Raw genomic sequence first — 7,966 nt, forward strand, 5'->3', positions numbered from 1 at the left:
TCGCTTTCACTTACAGTTGTCAAAAAAGAAGTGAAAGTAAAAGTAAAACTATGAATTTGTCTTACAACTTTAATACCCCGTCACTTACAAACGAACACAAAATTTTGATTACATGAAGTCATAGCTAGTACATGAAGCTCTAGGCCTCTATGTTTAATTAGGTTTGCCATCACAAATGCAAACTACGATGAAACTATATATTAAATTTGTTGAAAGAGATATTTGGTGAACTAGATGAGATTGTCAGCATACAAATGGGGGCATTAATAGAAATCCCATCTACCAGAAATACTTTAGTTCCGAGATAGTCTGTTTTTCAATGTCCGATTTTATTTTACACATAATTACACCTTATATAAGAATGCCGGATTTTGATTGGTTGTTAGCCAGTGTATTTTTCGCATATTCTAGCATGTTTTCCTCATTTCAAACGAATTTGCCTGTTTTTTCACCACTGCCGGTGAATTTGCCTCAAATTCCCCTCTCTGTCGTGGTATTTGCCATTTAGGATATTCCTTTTAGCTCACCTGGCCCAAAGGGCCAAGTGAGCTTTTCTCATCACTTGGCGTCCGTCGTCCGTCGTCGTCGTCGTCCGTCGTCGTTAACTTTTACAAAAATCTTCTCCTCTGAAACTACTTGGCCAAATTAAACCAAACTTGGCCACAATCATCATTGGGGTATCTAGTTTAAGAAATGTGTCCGGTGACTCGGCCAACCAACCAAGATGGCCGCCATGGTTAAAAATAGAACATAGGGGTAAAATGTAGATTTTGGCTTATATCTCTGAAACCAAAGCATTTAGAGCACATCTGACATGGGTAAAATTGTTTATTAGGTCAAGATCTATCTGCCCTGAAATTTTCAGATGAATCGGACATTCTGTTGTTGGGTTGCTGCCCCTGAATTGGTAATTTTAAGGAAATTTTGCCGTTTTTGGTTATTATCTTGAATATTATTATAGATAGAGATAAACTGTAAACAGCAATATTGTTCAGGAAAGTAAGATCTACAAATAGGTTAACTTGACCAAAATGGTCAGTTGACTCCTTAAGGAGTTATTGCCCTTTATAGTCAATTTTTAACCATTTTTCGTAAATTTTTGTTATCTTTTACAAAAATCTTCTCCTCTGAAACCAGCAATACAAATTTAACCAAACTTGTCCACAATCATCATTAGGGTATCTTGTTTAAAAAATTTGTCCGATGACCCCGCCCGCGAACCAAGATGGCCGACATGGCTAAAAAATAGTACATAGGGTAAAATGCAGTTTTTGGCTCATATCTCTGAAACCAAAGCATTTAGAGCAAATCTGACAAGGATAAAATTGTTCATTAGGTCAAGATCTATCTGCCCTAAAATTTTCAGTCCAATCAGGCAACACGTTGTTCGGTTGCTGCCCCTGAATTGGTGATTTTAAGAAAATTTTGCAGCTTTTGGTTATTATCTTGAATATTATTATAGATAGAGATAAACTATAAACATCGATAATGTACAGCAAAGTAAGATCTACAAATAAGTCAACATGACCAAAATCGTCAATTGACCCCTTAAGGAGTTATTGCCCTTTATAGTAAATTTTTTACAATTTTCATAAATTTTGTAAATTTTTGTAAATTTTTACAAAATATTTTCACTGTAACTACTGGGCCAAGTTCATTATAGATAGAGATAATTGTAAGCAGCAAGAATGTTCGGTAAAGTAAGATATACAAACACATCACCATCACCAAAACACAATTTTGTCATGAATCCATCTGTGTCCTTTGTTTAATATGCACATAGACCAAGGTGAGCGACACAGGCTCTTTAGAGCCTCTAGTTTACCCTCGTGAGCCTGTTCCTGCCAAAATTATTCGGAACCTTTCTCACTTTATCCCGACAACATGGTTAAGCACTATTGATTGAGTTAAACCGAAAACTGTCAGAAATATACATATAAAGAGGGGAAAAAATGTTTATACAAATGAACGATTTAATGATGGAATAACAATGACGTTTACACATATAGATACCATGACGTTACAAAAAGACAACACTAACGCATATAAGTACATGTATAATTCCCGCGGTACTACGATTTCCCTTCACATGTACAGACAGTTTCAATCAAAATCTATTCGGTGTAATTAAACAGATATATCATGCTATGGAGGGGTATTTGCGAAAAATACCAGTCTTGGGACCAAATTTCCCTCGCCTAGCGGCTTGGGAAATTTCACCGTCCCTTGACTGGTATTTTTCGCAAAGCCGCCAAGCTGTAATTCATTAATATGTTTATGCATAATTTTGACGAAATGAGGATATTATCATAGAACCGCGGGAATTATACATGTACTAATACGCGTTAGCTCGCTTTTTTATGTAACGTCATATCCGAAAAATTTTGGCGGGAAGATGCTCGAGAGGGTAAAAAAGGAATATCCAAAATGGCAAATACCATTACTGTGGGCACCAATTGCACCCTTTAATACAACAGACTTGTTTCTGTATTGTTATAACAATGTATGGCCAAACTCAGTAAAGGTGCGTCTACGGTAATCCCCAATTGATGATGGGAGTTTTTAACGCACGGTCGGTAAATCCCCGATTCTTTTTGTTCTTTGTGGTTTATAGATATCACGTGACTTTTTAGATCGAACATGCCGACAAGATGGCGATATGTCGAGAACTGATAGTGAATTTCAAAATCGATTTTGATCTCTTTACATAGAGAATAAAAGTTTTTTATTTATGAACATGTGGTTTTTTATGCTTAAAGAACAAAATATCAATTTTTCATTTTTTTGCGGAGTTTCCCTTTAATTGATAAATTTAAAAACACTTACCGTTAAATTGATGATATTTTTGCTTTAAATATTCAAGAATTTTCAAATTTTACTGCGGAAATTTACCCAAAGGAACTAACTTTAAATAAATCTGATACAGACAGCAATAAGTGTTCTTTTCTAGATTTGGATATTTCAGTTTCACAATGGAAACCAAGAATTTAGGATAAAAGAGAAATTTTTTTTGTTTCTTATTGTTAACTAGATTTCAATGAACGTTATTCATGTGTAACTGATTTATCATGTCAGATATTTCGTTACCATAAATTAATTAAAACTTTGAATGACATTTTTCATATTTAAAATACATACATTTGGTTGTGAAGTTTGTCTCATAAAACATCACAAATTTTAAGGATTTCTTGATTTTACTTAAATCAATCCAAATATTCTACAGGAAAACTTGGTTTTGAAGAATATCTTATTTTCAGAAGTTTTATGAATACCTGAACATACTCTCAAACGAAACAATTTATATAAAAAGATATGTAGATATAAAAAGATACCAGGATTAAAATGTTATACGCCAGACGCGAGTTAAGTCTACAAAGAATCATCAGTGACGGTCGAATAAAAAAAGTTTAAAAGGCCAAACAAAGTACGAAGTTCAAAGGAATTCAGGACCCACAATTTCGAAACAAAAGTTTTGCCGAATACATCTAAGATAATCTATTCCTGGGGTAGAAAATCCTTAGCATTTCGAAAATGTCAAAAGTAATAATATGAGGCAGGCGTTACCTGTGAAAGGGGACGAAGTCTGTATGAATAATTTTTTTTTAATTCAAACATATTTTAACTTCAAAATCTGTTCAAAAAGAAACGGAAATACCCTTACGTTTCCGATTTCGGTTCTGTTGTTCGGAATTTTAGTTGTGACGTTATGTATGTTATGACGTCATATTCAATGTAAACAAAGAAACGCTATCAGGTAACGTTTTTTCATATCAAGCCATTCAAGGAATTATTAAAAATGGAATTGGTATTGCGTTCCTTCCTATATTTTACTAGACTGATAAATATATATTTTACTCAAAGACTCATGCAAACGAGACCGGAAAAAGGAAGTAGATTTCTGCGCAAATGCGGGAAAATAAAAAAGTCTGAAAATAAAAAAGTTAACGATTTTGAGGTCATTAGAAGAATGAACATTTCGGGAAATTTTCCCAATTTTTTTTTTTTTTTTTTTTTTTTTATTGATTTTTCTACTGTAATAGGGGACTTCGTCCCCTTAATAGGACAGTGACTCAAAAAAGAAAAGAAAAGAGAAACAGCTAGAGGTCAGAATACCGAAAGTTATGATGACCGTGCTTAAAAGTCACATGCCAAGCTCTTACTGCCGTGTCCTGAATTTAGATAAGAAAAGCGAAAATTCACATTCGCGAGTGAAATCAATATTTATGCACGTTGTATTTTTGCGCAAGAAATAGTAAATAGAAAGCATACGCACTGATACTCTGGATAAGAATACGCATTTGCGTCATCACATATATTAATCTAATAGTTGAATTCGGATGTCAACTTACCTACCTCCGGATTCATTTTCATTCAATCCGGAGTTTGTGTTAAACCGATAGTGTGCTTGTGAACAGGGTGATATATAATGTGAATGAACTAAGACGTGTAGGATAGCTGGTCAACACAATGAATAAACTTTTCCAATTCGTACCATAGTGCAAATATTAAGATGCTATAATGTTAAACTATTAAAACAAACAAACAAAAAAAGTATTGAAATTTGATAATTAACATATACTCCTATTCAAGATTTCTTTCCAAAATAAAAAAATATAATATCAATAAACACAAACGTCAAGTATTTACGGATGGACATTTTATTTATCAAATCAATCTCTTCTTGAAGTCTAACATTCTACTATAGTAATATATTGCTTATATACAAAATATAAGCAAAGACCTATAAATCCATACTAAAACAGTATGAAATGATTAACATAGAATTAAGTTTTGTTATGATTATTGTAAAATATGAATTACGTTTTTTTGTGAGATGCAAGGATTTAAAATCCTTGTGAATTGAAACCATGCAAGTATTTTTCATTCACGACGGTTTAAAATTTAGATATTTAGCTAACTTTGGGTACGCATCCCTGCTCATTTGTGCTCATATACGTTGCATATAATTTTCAAAAATGTAATGCCTGCTCAAACATGTGAGAGATAATGCACGTATATATGACAATTTTAATTATGTAATATTAAGAATAAATTTAGTCTTAGTTTAAACTTAATAATGAATATTCTCTTGGTCTGGTAGTATCTATTAATGAAATTAAATACTTTTGACAAAAAAATCCTTTTGTTTAATTATCTTTCTGCTTTTCGACCACTGTTTTTCCGACTTAAGATAAATATTTATAACAGAAATATCGGTTTCTTAATTTTCTTCATGCTTTCCGACATTTTCACATGCTATGATTGAAATACAAATTATCAAATGATAAACGTTCAGAAATAATCAGTTTGTTCTAGGACATTATATAGCAATAAACTATTACCAGGTTTATTGTCACAATGCACAACAGCACGCTGTATTAAATACTACACACACAACGCGTACAGGGACCGTCTCAAAGCATGAATTATATAATTGCATTATCATTATACTTGATATTTAATAAACATTCGCATTATTTAAAACACATTTGTTTTGTCAAAAGGCAAATAGCTTCTAACATATAATGATTTTTTGTCTGCAATCTAGTCATTATTGTTCTACTATCCAATCTGCAAATGAAGTTTGATTGTTGAAATATACAATGTCACGTAGTAGCCTATCCATAGAGGGACCGTATCAAAGACATAGATAACTACCTGTATAAATGATCGAAAATTTTCGAGACGTTCCGAGAATCTTGATTCTGAGGATATCGAATGGCCCATATACACTTCCAAAACTCACCAATATATAAGCGTGAACCCCACAGGGGATTCACGCTAAAATATCTCTAATAATGTCATTTTAGTTCAATAATGTTAAATTTTTCATATTTCCATACCATTGGAATAGCTCTTCTATGCCCCTAAATCTTCAAAGTAAGTAGTTTCTAACATTTACGTCATTTGGTCTCTGGGGAATAAGTGTCTCATTGGCAATCATTACCAGTACTCTCAGATGAGCAAAATAGTCGTTTATTTAGTTTGGAAACACATTATCAAAAGCAAATGTTTTAACCCTTGATGTTACTGCGTCATCATTTAATAAGAACCCACGCATTTCACACTGAATACATTACAAAAATTCATGTTTATTTTTTTTCTCTATTGTATTTTTCACCTTTTTCATATTTATATATTTATTACAGAGCATGCCAGTATTTATATGTATGTATTGTTCAATAAGTGTATTATTTGTGTAATAGGAGACAGATTTGTTAAAGCAAATTTGCCTGTTTCTGAATCTTAAATATTTATTTCAATTGTATTATATCATTATGTGATGAATTATCTGAATAAATATGGTTTAAACTTATCATTACCACATTTCCTTATTTCATATATGAATAAAAGTGATGTTTGGTATACGTCAATTAGACAGCAACTAAAACAACACACAAAACAGCATCTAAATCTCAAAATATGGTCTGCATTCTATACAATATGTCAAGCTTTAAACTACAAAGAGTCTAAATAAAGTGAATAATTCCAGCAGTGACTACGAAGATTTGCCATCAACACCATTTTTCTCAAATGACGAAGACAAGATATAACAAAAGAGAACAACTAACGATGACACGGATGTGGATTCTATTTCTTCTAGATTCATATTTATTTTGCCATACTCAACTTTTGCCCATAAAAGTATTTTGAAATCGAATATAAATCTTACTCGAACTTTTGTTCCAATTCTAACTAGAACTCAAAGCATAACTCGAACTTCAACTCAAACTATATATAATTCGAACTCTAACTCAAAGTTGAACTCGAACTTGATCTCGATGGCTAGCAATCTAATTAAAATATAGACCTCTGATTTTGTTATCCTCGTAAGAGTTCGAGCAGGCGAGTTAATATAGGTCTGAATTTTAATCAGATTCGAAGGCTAGCCGCATTCATGGAGATGCATGTACACTTATAGGCATTGATAAATTTCTATCATGCAAAGTAATTTGTACATTTTCTAGCTTATATAGCTGTCAGATAAAAGCGTGTGTAGGGTACTGTATATGCAATATAACATTCATTATTGGCTGTAACCATGGTAACATTTACATTGGAATAGTTTACAGCTATATTGGACACACATTAAGTTGTTACTGATGGTTTTACGAATTTGCACATTAACATTAATTAGATCAGAATAATTGAGGTGTGGATGTTTTCAACAATTGAAGGTCCAACTCAAATCCAGCAGCATCAAGGTTTTAAGTTCTCTAAAGATGTACATTGTGACCAAATCCTCTAAGGTAGAAAAAACGCCAATAGCAATGCTTTGTTTCAAAAGCGAGGGCAATATTGAAATTGGTCGGTAGTTACCAATGCCATTTTATTAACACTTTTAAAAATTAGAAATATTTTCGATTTCTCTCAAAAAAATTTCACCATTTGATCAGTTATGCTGAGGTTAATTGATTACGCAATAGAAGAGGCGTTTAATTCTGAATACAACTAAAGGAAATAAGGCAGCATGTTATCAATCGTCCTAATATAGAATTGTGTCTAATTATATTTTTGATAAAAGTTACGTTCAATTCAAGATGGATAAGGAATTTCGATTAAATATATTAATCAAGTTTTTGCCAAGTTGCTCATCCTGCCTTTTTTTTTACTCAAAACTCCTGTCCTGCCTTTTTTTCAAATTTCATCCTAGCCATCCCATCCCCCCCATAAAATTCAAATGGTAGCTCCCTTAGTTGACATATATCCAATTGAGAAAAAAGCAAACGCATATACGTTTTCTATATAAGATAAGGAGAGGAGGAAACAACTATCCAACATAATCTGAAGCAACTGAAGGTCACCATACGGCCTTCAACTTTAAGAAAAAGTCACACTGTATAGTCAGCTATACTAGGCCCCTACAAGACAAAAGTGAAATAAACACAAAACAAATAAACAAAAAAAAAACAATCAAAATACAAAAAAACTAGCGGGCTGATTTATGACAAAGCAATAAACGGAA

Source organism: Mytilus californianus, unplaced genomic scaffold, assembly GCF_021869535.1.
Source record: "Mytilus californianus isolate M0D057914Y unplaced genomic scaffold, xbMytCali1.0.p SCAF_8, whole genome shotgun sequence".
NCBI classification, from domain to species: Eukaryota; Metazoa; Mollusca; class Bivalvia; order Mytilida; family Mytilidae; genus Mytilus; species Mytilus californianus.